At 40.7% G+C, this 16022-nt stretch overlaps 1 protein-coding gene across 8 annotated transcripts in view; it reads left to right on the forward strand.

Moving 5' to 3' along the window:
• Positions 1–16022, forward strand: part of LOC125451282 (leucine rich adaptor protein 1-like) — a 162002-nt gene that overhangs the window by 57315 nt on the left and 88665 nt on the right. The gene's annotated exons all lie outside the window — the stretch shown is intronic.

A 16022-nucleotide genomic window follows, 5' to 3' on the forward strand; every position in this document is an offset into this window, starting at 1 on the left:
GTGTCTTTGACATTCTTTGGATGTTCAAAGTGTCTGGTTGACAGCTATATCAGAATTGAGGATTTCTGCTAGTTATCAGAAAGAAATGTCCAGGTCAAAATCTTTGATGTTGAATTTAAAGGAAGGGTCCTGTGGACCTGAAGCAACAAAAAGTGAATTCAATTCAAAATGAGGACAGGGATTGGAAAGATCCCATTATTTCATAATTTAAATAAAAGTACCAAGCAGCTTTGTGCTCCTGTGGAGGCTGCACTCCTCAGCAAAGGCATTCATTTGTATGAAGCTAGGACAATTTAAAGTCAGCCTGTAGATCTAAAAGTAGATGTAGCAATTTGAATGTAGCATATGGTGATAGTGGTGGCCAATGTTGATACAATCATGGCTGATCAAATACTTCAACACTTTTGCCCACCCCATCTCCATAAACCTGTATCTATCAATCTTTGCCTGAAACATATTCATAAGATAACATAACTAACACCTGATCTTCCATAGAATTCTAAAGGTTCACAGCATTCTGATAAACTCATTTCTCTTCATCTTGGACCTAAATAGCATCTGTCTTGTTTTTTAAATTGTGTCCCCTGGTTATAGACTGCCTAACCAAAGGAAATATCTTAACTGCATGTACCATGAATATTGCTTTAAATATTTGGTTGGCTTCAATGAAATCACCTCTTATTCTTCAAAACTCTAGAGGATATGCATCCAGTTTGCCCAACCTCTCTTCATAGGAAAGTCCTGCCATTGTAGGAACACATCTAGTGAACCTTTGCTGTCGTCTGCCTATGCTAATGATATTGCTTCTGAAATGAGGAAATCAAAATGTTGGCAGTACTTGTGATGTGTTCTAACCAAGCTCTTGAGGCAAGACAACTTCTCCTGTATTCAAATCCTCCAGCAATGAAGGTGAATGTTGTATTAACCTTCCTAATAGCTTGCTTCACTTACATGTTAACCTTCAGTAAAATTTTGATAAAACCACCTAGGACTCCTTTACACTTTACAACCTCCTACCATTTGAGAAATGTGGTGTAACCTCTGAGCAGTAAGTAGAAATGGAGCACAAGACCAGGCAGCATGTACCAAAATCTTTGATGCAGCATTGGAGCCCTTGATCAAGGAGACTTTTGAGAAAGGTCCGGGAGTATATAGATAATTGGTACAGATACATATTTCTGACAATATCAGACGAAGAACCCCAGGTACCCAAAAGTGCTGTCTCCAAATATTAAATGACCATACCTGAGTCGACAAGGTCAGTAAACAGATTTTCACATGCCATATCCTTACAAGTAAATGACCAGCTTCACATGCTGCTCTAATCATCTACCCACCTCATTCATCTACCAATACTCTTAACAAGTACTGTGCATAGTTCGTGCTCATAACCTCACCTCATTATCACAAGTTTAGCACTGTTGCCAACCTTAAGCACACATTCCATAGCTTGTACACATTGACTGCTATTCAGTTATGACAATCACATCACGCAAGCTTTTTACACACACTCACTGGATACGTTTCTCTCGTTTCTGCAGGACAAGATAATCAATACATAATCAAAGATGGCTAGCACTTAATTGGAAAGCTTGTATAACTTGAGCCCTATGAAGAAGACAGTTCTGGTCATCACTGGATTGGACACTGAATTTATGAGCTGTAGTCATGCTGAAATTATCAAGCATAATGGCATATACCTAACTTATGAAATCCCATTGTGCAGAATGGAGCCTTTTGGCCCATCAATTCTGCATTGACCATCCGAAAAGCATCCCACCCACACCCACGTCCCACCCTATCCCTGTAACCCTGCCTTTACTGTGGCAAATCCACATAGCCTGCACACCTCTGGACACTGTGGGGGCTATTTAGCATTGTCAGCCTACCTGACATGCACATCTTTAGACTGTGGAAAGAAACCTGGGTGCCGGGTAGAAACCCATACAGATGTGGGGAGAACATGCAAATTCCACACAGATAGTCATCAAAGGCTGGAATCAAACATGGGTTCTTGGCATCATGAGGCAGCAGTGCTAAGCCCTTTAATAACATCATGCACCCTCTCCTCTGTGAAAAATAGCACTAATGGCTGAACCTGATCTCACCAACTCAGAACCACTGCCACTGTTATGTGTAGCCATGCTTGACAATTACATTCACATATCAGCTGTCTTGGAATAGAAGCAAAAAAATTAGGAGCAGGAGCAAAATTGCTCTGCTATTCAATATGATCGTGGCTGATCATCAAATTCAGTACCCTGTTCCCTCTTTCTATCCATGCTCTTTGATTCCTTAGGCCTAAGAACAAAAGCTAAATCATTTTTCAACTTGAAAGAGATTATATTAGTGCTTTTGGTGCAATGCATTTGAGAGAGCATTTAGGCCTGCCTGAAGTTCAGGTGCAGTCTTGACCACCTGGGAGAGACCATTACACTTCTTACCACATGGCATGCAGCTCCTCCGAACAACAGCCCTAGCATTGACCACCATAGTTCACTGGCCAAATAAATTCCAACTTGAAAGTTAAATTAATCTAGCTGCTCTGCTGAGGTACCTATGCTTTTCTTTAAAGCACTTCAAAGCCAATTAACGGCTTAATTAAACTACACACATTGGAATTTAGTGCAAGTGCCTTGTATCAATGGTGAATAATAGCAGTTCCTCTGAGTCTCACACAAGAAACTTCAGTCAGGGTAATTAATGGCTTTTGAGCTTATACAGATATTCTTGAAATAGGGAGCTTGAAGGATTTTTTTTTACTTCAACCTTACTACTTGATCATAAGTATACTGTTCCAACAATTTGCACTTACACAGTCTGCTGGCAGCCTGAATCAGACTTTGCCATGGTTGTTTTCAAGATTAGTTCTCAGCATCACCAATGCCCAAGGGTAAAAAGGGCCATTTATCTTGTGTGGATAATCTCCCACTTTCCATTTCATAATTAGTTTTGTTCAAAGAGCTTTGCAATTTCAGTATGACGCTCATACTCCACTCCCTGTATATACCATTGAATAGTTCTACATTTTCCTTCTGGGAAATTCCCTCAGCAATTCCTACACAGCCTTTGAAGGGTTGAATGCTCCAACATTACCAAGAATGGCTGGTGCCAGGAAAATGCAGAGATGTCCTTAGCTAATTTGGCCCAATCTAGAAAAGAGACTTGGCTGCCTGTAGATTAGTTAACACTGTTTCATTAACCCAGGGAGACGAAGTTCAGTGGACAATTGGATGGTGGATGGGGCTATGTGGAGCAGTGGGGACAAGGTAGATCTAAGATATTTCCAACGCTGTTCTGATGGTGGGCAAGTGTTAAAGCCTTCAATGGCATGGATGCACCCACAGTGGTACAAATTCCCACTAAATGTGCTTAATTATGCTCCTGCGGGTAAACCAAAGGGCACTTCCTCTGAACGCAATGGCATTACCCAAATGCAGCGGGGCATTCATCTTCCCTGAACTCTGAGAGATCCTCTCCTTCTAAAAACATAACTGGGTGCTGTCTCCAACACAGCAGGGTCCCTTGTCCCAGCCATAGTGGGATTCCTTCCTTCTCAGCACTGTGGTGACCACTCTTTCCCCAAACACAGTGGAGGTCTGCCCCCACCTTTAAATGCAGCAGGGCCCTCCATTCCCTATGAACATAATAGGGTCTTCCTCCTCCTCATGAACATAGTGGGTTCTTCCTCTTCTCAAAACATAATGGGGTCCCCTCCCCTTCTCCAAATACAGCAAGGCCTGCCTTTCCACTGACTGCAGCTAGCTTCTCCATCCTTCAGCAGGGTGACTCCTCCTTAGTGAGGTAAGTTTCTTTTCCACAGAGTGATGTCACAACCTCTCTGAATAAAAAAAGGAAAGAATGCAGATGGTGGAAATCAAAAGCAAAAATAGTAAATGCTGAAAAAGCTCAGAAGCTCTGGCTAGATGAACTTCCCATTTGAGGAAGGGTCACTGGACCTGAAATAATAAAGTGTGAAGCTGGATGAACACAGCAGGCCAAGCAGCTCTCAGGAGTGCTCCTGAGATGCTGCTTGGCCTGCTGTGTTCATCTAGCTTTACACTTTATTATCTTGGATTCTCCAGCATCTGCAGTTCTCATTATCACTGGACCTGAAATGTCTGATTTCTCTCCATAGATGCTGCCAGATCTGCTGAGCTTTTTCGGTAATTTCTGTTTTTGTTCACAGTGTCTCTGCCCTGATTCCTTATCATAGCCAGATCTCCTTCCTGTTCGTGGCCAGCCCCTTTCTCAAGATATATAGCAAGACCCCACCTCCACTGATCATGGCTTGATCATTTTAACCCCACCTCATCTGATTTATGACCAGCTCCCATGTTGCCCTGTCTTGGCTAGTTCCTACATTGAACTTCATTTGGATGCTACCTGTTTTTTCCCTATCCCAATGGTGTCCAAATCCCCTCTTACTGTTCACTTGCCAAATCCTTTTCTCCTGACTTTGGCCAGATCAGTTACGGCAAGATTCCTCTAGCCCCTCATTCTGAGCAGTGAGGGCAGAGGAGGAATAAAATTGATGGGCCTCCACATCACTGCCCTTGCCATATTTTCATGTTACCAATCATAACTCCATTATTACTGGAGATTTGACATGATTTTGTTAATCAACTATAGCTGTTTTCAGGACATCTAACCTCAAAATAAGGAACATTTCAGGGATACATCAGTAAATAAATATATATATTTTAATTGTCAGCTTAATTTTCTTTCATAGAATGCCTACGGTGTACAAACAAGTCATTTGGGCCATCAAGTCTACACTGACCCTCTGAACAGCATCCCACCCAGTCCCACCCCCATCCCCTTATAACCCTACATTTCCCATGGCCAATTCACCTAGCCTACATACCCCTGAAGACTATGGGCAATTTAGCATGGTCAATCCACCTATCCTGCACATCTTTGGACTGTGTGAGGAAACCAGAGTATGAGACCCACATAGAGAGGGGCAGAATGTGCAAACTCCACACAGACAGTCACCTGAGGCTGGAATCAAACTTGGGTCCCTATCACAGTGAGACAGCAATGCTAACCACAGTGGCCCAGTAATTAGTACTGCTACCTTAAAGCACCAGAGACAGGGTTTGACTCCAGCCTTGGATGACTGTGTGGATTTTATACATTCTTCTTGTTGTCTGCATGGATTCTGCCAGGTGCTCCAGTTTCCTCCCACAATCCAAAGATGTACAGGCGAGCGAATTAGGCACGCCAAATTCCCCCATAGTGTCCAGGGCTGTGTAGGTTATCTAGATTAGCCATGGTAAAAGTGTGATTACAGGGATTGGATGGGGGTCAGGATCTGGATGAGATGCGCGTCAGAGGGTTGGTGCAGACTTGATGGGCTGAATGACCTCTTTTCACAATTTAGCATTCTTAACTATTTCTCTCACTTTGGCATCCACATGATTGTAATCTCAACTGTCACACTCCCTCATTTTCTAGGGAATATTTGGCCAGTGTTCATCTCTCATGATGCTCCAGAGGATTCTATTCTGTTAAAAGTCACTGTCTCATGACAGCTACAAAATGGAACTTTAAACTACCAATTCCCTTCTCAAAGAAACTTAATCTTTATTGTTCTTTCTCGATCTAATGTAGGTCTTTGATTTTTTTGCTGTTCCCTCCCCCTTTCCCAGTTCTGCTGTAAGTGAGTATAACTTGTTAATCTTTGATTAAAAATCTATGGAAATTATAAGGGAAAGCTGCCAGAATACTCAACAACAAACCCAGTTAAACAATTCACAAACTGGAAAAACCTGTTTTTCTCTAGTTTTGACCAATGTTCATTATTTTTTTCATGGCCCTGTGCTGACAACAGCGGAATTACTCTCAGGAACACGACAAAATTCAATAAGAGATGGTGTTTCCCCAAATAGCTATTGGACAATTTTACCACAACCAAAAGAGTAAATTCATTCTGAAGTTGAATAAATTTACTATTATTGAGCCCATGCGGGGGTGAGTTACATTCATGTGGTATTGTGAAAGTATTTAACCTTTCAACTAAATTCCGTGCCTAGTGGAGAAATGGGAAAATGTATTTTCCCACAAACAAATGAGGCTCCTCCTCTGAATTCACTGTTCAATCAGGCATTGATAAATTTAGTTCATCACAACTTCCAAATATTGCTAATCTATTTACTGAATATGAACAAACTAATTAAGAGCAGGTGTGGGCCATTCAGCCCTTCAGGTCTGCTCCACTGTTCATTAAGTTTTGATCTGGTCACTTTACATTTCAACCTACCCCTGATAATCTTTCTCCCTTTTATTAAGCAAGAATCTATCTACCTCTGCTTTAAAAATAAAAAGGCATGAGTTCTACTGCCTTTTGAGGAAGGACGTCCTAAAACCACCCTTTGCAGGAAAAAATAACTTCTCCTAATCTCTTTTGGGGCAACTGTTATTTTGTACCAGACACCTCTCACTTTAGAACCTCCAAAAACAACATCTTCCCACACTTAGACCATGTCAAGGCTCCTTACAATATAATATATTTAATCAAAACATCTCTCATTCTTCCAAACCCCAATTTGTACATTCTAGCTGATTCTTTTTATTCATTTTTGTGGCAAGTGGGCGTCACTGGCTGGCCAGCATTTATTGCCTGACCCTAGCTGTCCTTAAGAGAAGGTGATGGTGAGCAGTCACCTAGAGAACTTACATTGATGAGTGAGGAATTTCACAGATTTTGTCTCCCCTTAATCGGCCAGGGTACTTATTTGTCTCTTTTTCTCCACTTCTACAAGATTAATTGAATTTTGTGTGGGTATCATGATGGACGAGTCCTGCAGTTGAATTAGTCTGTTAAAATCACCTTAGTATGTTAGAGATAGTGCTATCATTGTTCCGTCACTGAACTAGTAATCCAGAGGCCCAGTCTAATGACGTGGATTCAAATCCTACCATAGCAGTCAATAGTTTTAAATTCAAACCAAATAAAATATTGATCTCAGTAACAGTGATCTGAAAATTATCAATTGTTGTTAAAAACTCATCTGGTTTCGTAATGCCTTTTGGGGAAGCAAATGAACCAGTTGATTCTACATCTGACTCCAGATCCATAACAAATGTGATTAATTCCTAAGCACATTCTGAATGGCTCTAGCAAGCTGCTCAGCTCAAGGGCAACGGTGCAACAGATGTTGATTTTGTCAGTGACATGCATGTCTCAACAAAGAATAAAGTAAAATCAAACAGTCTTGTTTGAATACGCCAAGGTCTAATTCATCATAGCTGATGGCCTAAACCAACTCAACCTCAAGAATGTACTACCAAAATACCATCAACAGGTCTCTTGTCCATGTCCATTGCTATACAGCCAAAGATGCCTGCTACCCCATCTCCCATCCACATTTTGGAAAATCAGATCACAATGCTGCACTCCTTTTTTTCAGCTTACAAGCAGAAATTGAAGCATTAGGATCCAGTGCAGAAAGTAGTTCAGTTTTGGTCTGAGGCAATGGAATGGCTTTTATGGGACTACTTCGATTCAGTGCACTGGTCCATATTCAAAATTTTAGCGGCCAACCTAAATGAATATGCTAGTACCGTTACAGGCTTCATTAGTAAATGAGTAAAAGACTGTGTGCTGCGCAAGGTAATCTGAAAGTTCCTGACCCAAAAACCATAGATAAACAGGGGGATCCGTTCACTATGGGTCTGAGGCATTCAAATTGGGCTACACTAAACTATAGAGCAAATCTGGTAGGATCTTTGCAAGGCCAGAGACACCAAAACGCAAACTAAGCTTGAGACCCAGACTAACCACACAGACACCCGTCATTTGTGGCAAGGTTGACATGTAATTACAAAGCAAACTTGAGCAGAATTGTGGGCAACAATACATTCCTACTTGATGAGCTCAATGCATTCTACGCTCACATTAAACAGAAGGTCAGTGAAATTATGTCACTTGTCCCAGCAGCCTCGGATGCACCTATACCCACAGCCACTGCCACAGGTATTTCATTGGCCTTCTCGAGTGAACCCGTGGAAAGTGACTAACTGGGATAAAGTCCCCAGCTGTGCACTCCAATTCTGTGTGTGCTACCTGGCAGGAGTATTCATTGACATCTTTAACCACTCGGTTTGAAGTCCCAACCTGTTTCAAGAAGAACACCACCATCCCAATGCCAATAAAAAGTCACTAAGGGTGTGTCAATGACTACTGTAAAATGTCTCTAACACCCATAATAATGAAGTGCTTTGAGAGGTTTGTCATGAGTCATATCATCTCCAGCCTACCAGATTGCATTGATCCTTTGCAATTTGCCTACCAGAGCAACAAGTCCATGGCAGACACCATGTCTTTGGCTCTACACTCAACAAGGTGTAACAAGGTTACCTACATCACTCTCCTACCTATTGACTGCAGCTGTCACTTCGACATCAAAATTCCAAACAAATTCATCTCCAGACTCTGAGACCTAGCTTCCCCTGTCTGCGACTGAATCCTTCTAAAGGCAACAATCACTCCATCAAAGTCAGCAAAATGAAGCAGCTGGTCATTGACTTCATGAAACAGAGTGGAAGGCACATCCCTGTCTAAATCAGTAGTGCTGAGGTGGAGGTGGTCAAGACCATCAAGTTCCTGGATATGATTATCACCAACAATCTGTCTGCTTCACCCAAGTCAATGTGTTAGTGAAGAAAGTACAACCATAGGCTAAGGAAATTCAACATGTCTATTCTCTTGGATCACAGAGCGTATCCAAGCAGTTCTTTTTGAATTCAGTTAAATGTAGTTAAGCGAAGGCGTGTTGACACCAATTTGCTTAAATACAAACATTTATTGAGTAATAAAAGTCAAGGAAAGAAAGGAACTTACAGTAAGTAAATAAAAAGATTGAAGAAGAGAGGAAAAAATAAGCCTCATGCCCTTCTCTCTGTCAGGGACCCCTCAATCAACAGCTGGTCTGGAGGCTGAGGTTATTTCTGGCACCATACGCGATCCCAATCCAAGGTGGAATCAAGTGACTTGGACTAAAACACTCTCTCTTATACAGTATAACAAACAGCAAGGCACAGAAAAAAACAACTACAGAAAAATATGTTGATTGTGCCATCTTTTGGATGTAAGTTTGCTCGCTGAACTGGAAGGTTCGTTTTCAGACGTTTCGTCACAATTCTAGGTAACATCAGTGAGCCTCTGGTGATGCGCTGGTGTTATGTCCCGCATTCTATTTATCTGTTTAGGTTTCCTTGGGATGGTGATGTCATTGCATGCATTGGTGATGTCATTTCCTGTTCTTTTTCTCAGATGGTGGTAGATGGGCTCCAAATCAATGTGTTTGTTGATGGAGTTCCGGTTGAAATGCCACGCTTCTAGGAATTCTCGTGCGTGTCTCTGTTTGGCTTGTCCTAGGATGGATGTGTTGTCCCAATCAAAGTAGTGTCCTTCCTCATCTGTATGTAAGGATACTAGTGGTAGTGGGTCATGTCTTTTTGTGGCTAGTTGATATCCCACCAGGATACATGAACATCAACTAGCCACAAAAAGACATGACCCACTACCACTAGTATCCTTACATACAGATGAGGAAGGACACTACTTTGATTGGGACAACACATCCATCCTAGGACAAGCCAAACAGAGACACGCACGAGAATTCCTAGAAGCGTGGCACTTCAACCGGAACTCCATCAACAAACACATTGATTTGGAGCCCATCTACCACCATCTGAGAAAAAGAACAGTAAATGACATCACCAATACAGGTAATGACATCACCAACCCAAGGAAATCTAAACAGATAAATAGAAAGCGGGACATAACACCAGCGCTTCACTGGAGGCTCACTGATGATGTTACCTAGAATGGTGATGAAACGTCTAAAAACGAACCTTCCAGCTCAGCGAGCAAACTTACATCCAGAACCTCAACCTGAGCTACATATCTTCTCAAAACCCACTGTGCCATCTTTGTTTCATACAAGAATGTTCAAAGGACTCATTCAAGGTCATGCAGCCGTTGAATATCGTCAACAAGTTTAGCCCTTCAGCCCATCCTATACATGCATAAAGACTCCTAATAAATTTTATGGATACACGATAGAAAGTATCCTATCTAGATTGATCACAACATGGTATGGCAACTGCTATTCGTGAGACTGCAAGAAACTACAGTAAACATAGCCCAATCCATCATGCAAATCAGCCTTCCATCCATTGACTCCATCTATACCTCCCACTGGAAAGCAACCAACATAATCAAAGACTCCCCTCACAACAATTACACTCTCTTCCACCCTCTTCTGTCAGAACGAAGGTATGAAAAGTTTTAATACATGTATGAACAGATTCAAGAACAGCTTCTTCCCTGCTATTATCAGACTTTTGAATGGACCTCAAATGTTAATATTGATCTCTCTGACTGCATCTTCTCTGCAGCTTTAACATAGCAGAACAAAGTGCAGAATGCAATCTGATGAACTTTTGTATGGTACAATTTGCCTTTAGAGAACACAAATCAATACTTTTCACTGTATCTCGATACTAGAGACTATAATAAATCAAATCAAATCATTGCATATAAAACAGTGCAGACCTAATTTAAACAATCCTACAAGTAATACAAATCTTAGGGATACCTTTTCCACAACTTTGTCCAATTTGGATCTCCTCAAAGTGGGAGATAGAAGCCCTCAAATAAAGGGACATAGGAGAGAAATGAGATTTTTAAAAATCTGAGTTTAAACAATAAACATTTTACTCTTAAAAAATAGATTTTTTTGCTGAGATTTGATAGAACCATTTAGAATAAAGAAGCAATTAGATTGTGTCGTGATGAATAGACTGTTTGAATTAGGTAGGTAAGGGAAATCCATGGAATATAAGTAATGGATAAGTAAGATTCAGAGATAGGAACAAAGCAACTGTATCACAAGGACCCTTAACAAGGCAAGGAATGATATTCCCTGAGTCTGCTTTATACTAATCAACAATCCTGACAAGTCATCTAAATCAGGTGCAGAGCTGGATGAACACAGCAGGCCAAGCAGCACCAGAGGAGCAGGAAGGCTGACGTTTTGGGCCTAGACCCTTCTTCAGAAAAAAAATTTTCATACCTGCACAGGGAAAACCCAGAGGAATTCAGATCCATCAGACTAACTATTCAAACAAGACTACAGGACAACTTTTGTATGCCTAATGGCGCATATTGAGCTTTTTCTTCATGTGTCCCCTCTAGAAAATGACATGGTGCTGGGTGGATTAGATTATTAAAGGGTAAGATGTCAAGTTGCAGCTTGACTGAATGAGGTAGACTCAAGTCAGTAATTGACTCTTCCCTGGCTGTCATTTTTGCATGTTTCAAGATCAAATCATATCATCTTGTCCACAGCCAGTGTGTATGGGCAATTGCACATGTGTAATCAGACATATTTTCCATAGTTAATGTAATGCTCATGGATGGAAAATGATGGGCTTGCACTTACATAATTCCCCAGTATGCGTTTCTGACTGCTAATACCACACAGTGTGAATGCAGAAACAGAAAACATATCCTCTGACTTCCCCAGCTCCTTCTGATGTAAGAAATTTGTTTTGGAGTTATGAGATTGTTAAGTAACAGGGTCAGCCATTACACTGTGTGACGTTACTTTAATATTTTAACCTGTAATGTTATCAAGTGCAGGAATTGCACTAAAGCAAGCTCAAGCAATAAAATTAAGTCAAGCAACTTACATTTCATTAATCCCCAAAATGTGAAGTATCAGATAACATAGCTTACACTTAGATTGTGACTGTAAACTAACTCCAATCTAAGTGGTTCGTATATGTCAGCAAATATCCTGCTTGCCTTATTCTGGGCCTTAATTATTGTAGATAGCAGTTAACATTCCTCCAAGAAATGAGCTCTTTGGATTGAATATTATTAAATTTAATGCCTGTAGTATGGATTTCCAGAACCCGAGGAAGCTAATGATTGGAAGGAAGTGAGAAGACCTGAATTCAACAACATAGCACTGTTTGTGCGTCAGGAGAAACAAGACCTGATCTGGTCCCTCAAGTAAACCTGTTCTTGCTCTGTGATCAGCCTCCTTTCTCCAACTCCTACCTCTCGCTATGATCTGATCTCTCCCTACTTCCTCAACCTCCCTACAACCTCTAACCATGTGCTCCCTGACCTTCCATATCCAGCAACATTCCAATCACTCCTGACCTTCCATTGGCCATCTTCTCCTCCCTCCTCTGCATTCTATGCTGATGTCTAAAAGAGTAGGCTTCCTTGGATGGTAACTATCTACCCTCTGAATTAAATTGAAAACAAATATTGCTGGAGACCACAGTGGCTCAGGCAACATCCTCCATGGATAAGATGAAGTAAATGGATATCTTCTTGTAGCCATTACTGAGACATGGTTATAAGGAGATTAGAAGGGGGAAATGTAACATCCAGAGATATTTGGCCTTTTGGAAAGATGAAAGGGAAGGGAAAAAAATTGCTGGGATAACACTGAAGAGATGAAATGAGGAGAGTTAAGAGACGATCTAAGTTCAGATGATGTAGAGTTCATTTCAGATGGAGATAGGTAACAGCAAGGGATGGAAGACACTGGTAGGAGTAATGTATGGATTCTCGAACAGTCGCCACACTGTAGGAAAGGGTATACAAGTAATAGGAAACACAGTAGAACAATAATCATGGTGATTTTAATCTTGATGTTGGTTGGTCCAATCAGGTTGGAAAGGGTAGCTATGACAATAGTGTGCATTTTGGATGGTTTCCTTAGTAAGTATGTCATAGTGCCAAATAGGGACCAGGCTGTACTGGGTCTGGTAATGAAGTGGGTTTAATAAATGAATTTGAAGTAAATATTGTCCTAAGAAGTAGTGATTGTAACATAGAATTTAATGTCCTGTTCATGTGTAAGGAATGTTGGTTGCAAACAAATGTTTAACTGGAAAGCGTGCAAAGAAGATTTATGAGGATACTGCTAGGACTATTAGTCCTAAGCTATAGGGAAAGGTTGGCCAGGATAGAACTTTCCTTCTTGGAATGTAGGAGAATTAGGAGTCACCTTATTGAGGAGTATAAGATCATGATGGCATATATATGATGAATACATAGTTCTCCCCACGGATGGGGAATTGAAAATTAGAGGGCATAGGTTTAAGGTGAGAGTGGATAAATTTAAGAAGGACCTGAGAGGCAACTTCTTCACACAGAGTGGTGCATATATGGAATAGTTTGAATGAGAAAGTGGTTGAGGCAGGTACAATAGCAACATTTTAAAAATATTTGGATAGGTACCCGGATGGGAAGAGTTTGGACGGATACGGACCAAATGCAGGCAATTGGAACTAGCTGAGTGGGCACTATGGTCAGCATCAACCTGTTTGGGCTGAAGGGTTCAAATGCTGTATGGGCAGCATAGTAGCGCAGTGATTAGCACTTGCCTCACAGTGCCAGGGACCTGGGTTTGATTCTACCCTCTGCGTGGGTTTCCTCTCGGTGCACAATATTTACTCCAAATTCATTTATTAAACACAAAGATGTGCAGGGTTGGTACACTGGCCACGCTAAATTGTCCATAGTGTCCGAGGATCTTTAGGTTAGGTGGGTTAGACGTAGGAAATCAGGGGTAGGAAAATCAGTCTGGGTGGGATGCTTTTCAGAGGAGTGATGTGGACTTGTTGGGCTGAATGGCCTGTTTCCACACTGTAGGGATTCTATGACTTTCTATCCCTCTAAATAAAGGAAATTAAAAGAAAATGACAGAGTTAAATTGAACTGGATGGATAGAGTAGCAGGAATGCTAAACATTTTTTTAAATTTTCAATTTATGACTCAGCAAAAAAAAATCTTAGAAGGCAAGATTAAGATAGGGATAAATAACTTCCTTCATTAGCTATGGAAGAAAGAGGGTAAAGTTGAAGTCAGTGACCCTGAAGACTGAACTACAGAGTCTAGCAGAGGAATGAAGAGCATTCAAAGGCAGTCTCCACCAGAGTGGATAGGGAGGAACCAGAAAATGCGTTGCACTTCCACCTCTGGAAGGCATTTGATGAAGTGACTCTCAAAGTCTAAGTCATAAAATAAGAGCCCATGGTGTTGAAGCAGTATATTGGTATGGATAGAGAATTGGCTAATGGACAAGAAAGTGAGTGAATCGAGGGTTCTTTTTTCAGGCTGTAAACCTGTAACCAATGGGGTTCCACAGGGATTGGTACTGGGACTATTATATATATATATGACATGGAGGAAGAAACTGAGTGTGTTGTGGCCAAATTTGCAGATAACACAAATTGGGAAGATAAATTTCAAGAAGGATACATAGTTTAAAATATTGATAGGTTAAGTGGGCAATAAGTTGGTAAATGGTGGGAAAATGAAGTTAATTTTTGGAAGGGAGAATAAAAGTCTATTTAAACAGAGAGAATGCAGAAGGTTTGCAACACAGTGGGACGAGTGTGTGTTTGCACATAAAACAACATGCAACACATACATGCAACTGGTGATCAGGAAGGCTAACAATGTTTGAACCTATTTTAAGAATGTTGTAATATAAAAGTAGGGATGTCTTGCTGTAACTGTGCATACTGCCTGTGAAATCACAACTGGAGTACTGAGCAATTTTTGTCCCCTCTAAGAAAAGATATCATTTCATCAGATGTAGTTCAGAAGGTTCACTAGTATGACCCTGGTATGGATGGATTGTCTTAGGAGAAATAGTTAAACAAGTTGGGATTCTATTCACTGGAATTTCGAAAAATGCGAAGTGATCTCATTAAAACATGTAGGATTCTTAAGGTGTTTGACAAGGTAAATGCTGAGGATATTCTCCCTTCCTAGTCTAGGACTAGAGAGCATCATTTCAGAAGAATGAGAAATTTCTTGAGGGTTGAGTCTTTGGAATTCCTCCCCACAGAGCTCTGGGAGTGGAGTCCTTGTGTATACTTAAGGCTGTGAGACAGAATCAAACATTACAGGGAAAATGCAGGAAAGTGGACATGAGAATGTTGGGTCAGCCATATTTCCTAATAAGCGGAATAGCAGACTCAGGGCTGAACAACCTACTCCTGTTCCTACTTGTCGGGTCTTATGGCTTGTTACTTGTCTGAAAAAATGATTTTTCCCTCACCACTCTTGCTGATTTGCACATGCCCTCTTGTTCTTCTTTCTTTTACAAGTGGGAACGAGATTTTCTACTGTGAAACCTGCTCATGATTTTGACATCATCAAATCTCTTCTCAGCCCTCTCTTGAAGGAGAACAGTCAAAATTCTTCAACCTTTAAACTTCCTCAACATTAGTTTCTCATTCCCAGAACCATTTTAATCAATCACTTCTGCATTCTCTCCAATACATTTGCATTTCCTAAATATAGCACCCACAACTATATAGGTACTCCAATTGAAATCTAACAAATATCTTGTGAAATTCTTCACCTCCTTGCTTTTATATTCTATGTTCCATTAAGAAGCTGAGAACACTTCTTTATATCTGTTCTCTCCACTTGTCTTGCCATTTTCAATGATGTGTTCTTGTTTCCCTAGATCCCTCTATTCCTGCATCCCTTATTTTATTTTGTCATTGTGTCCTTGCAAATAAAGTGCATCACCTTACACTTCCCTGCATTAAACCTTACCTGCCAACGGTATGCTCACTCCACGTTGTCAATGTCATTTTAGGAGTTCGAGGCTGTTCTCAGTTTACAATTCATCTCAGTTTATTGACCCTGAAAATTTAAAAAATGTCTGCTGCACACCACCATCCAAATCATTAATGGAAGGAAAATTGAGGCTCCCAGCACTAGCTCCCAGGAATTCAAATACAAATGTTTTTCCACCTGAGAAGTACATATTGACCATTACTGTTTTCAATCACTCAGCCAATTTTTTTTTCAATGCTACTGTTGTCCCTCTTATACCATGACCTAAACTTTCCTTGATTCTTTTGTGTGGCATTGTATAAAATGCCTTCCAGAAAATAATATATAAAATATCAGCAGTATTACCATCAATGACTTTTTGTTACTATTTTTTGGAGTCGGGGTT

This window comes from Stegostoma tigrinum, chromosome 3 (genome assembly GCF_030684315.1).
Source record: "Stegostoma tigrinum isolate sSteTig4 chromosome 3, sSteTig4.hap1, whole genome shotgun sequence".
Classification (NCBI taxonomy): Eukaryota; Metazoa; Chordata; class Chondrichthyes; order Orectolobiformes; family Stegostomatidae; genus Stegostoma; species Stegostoma tigrinum.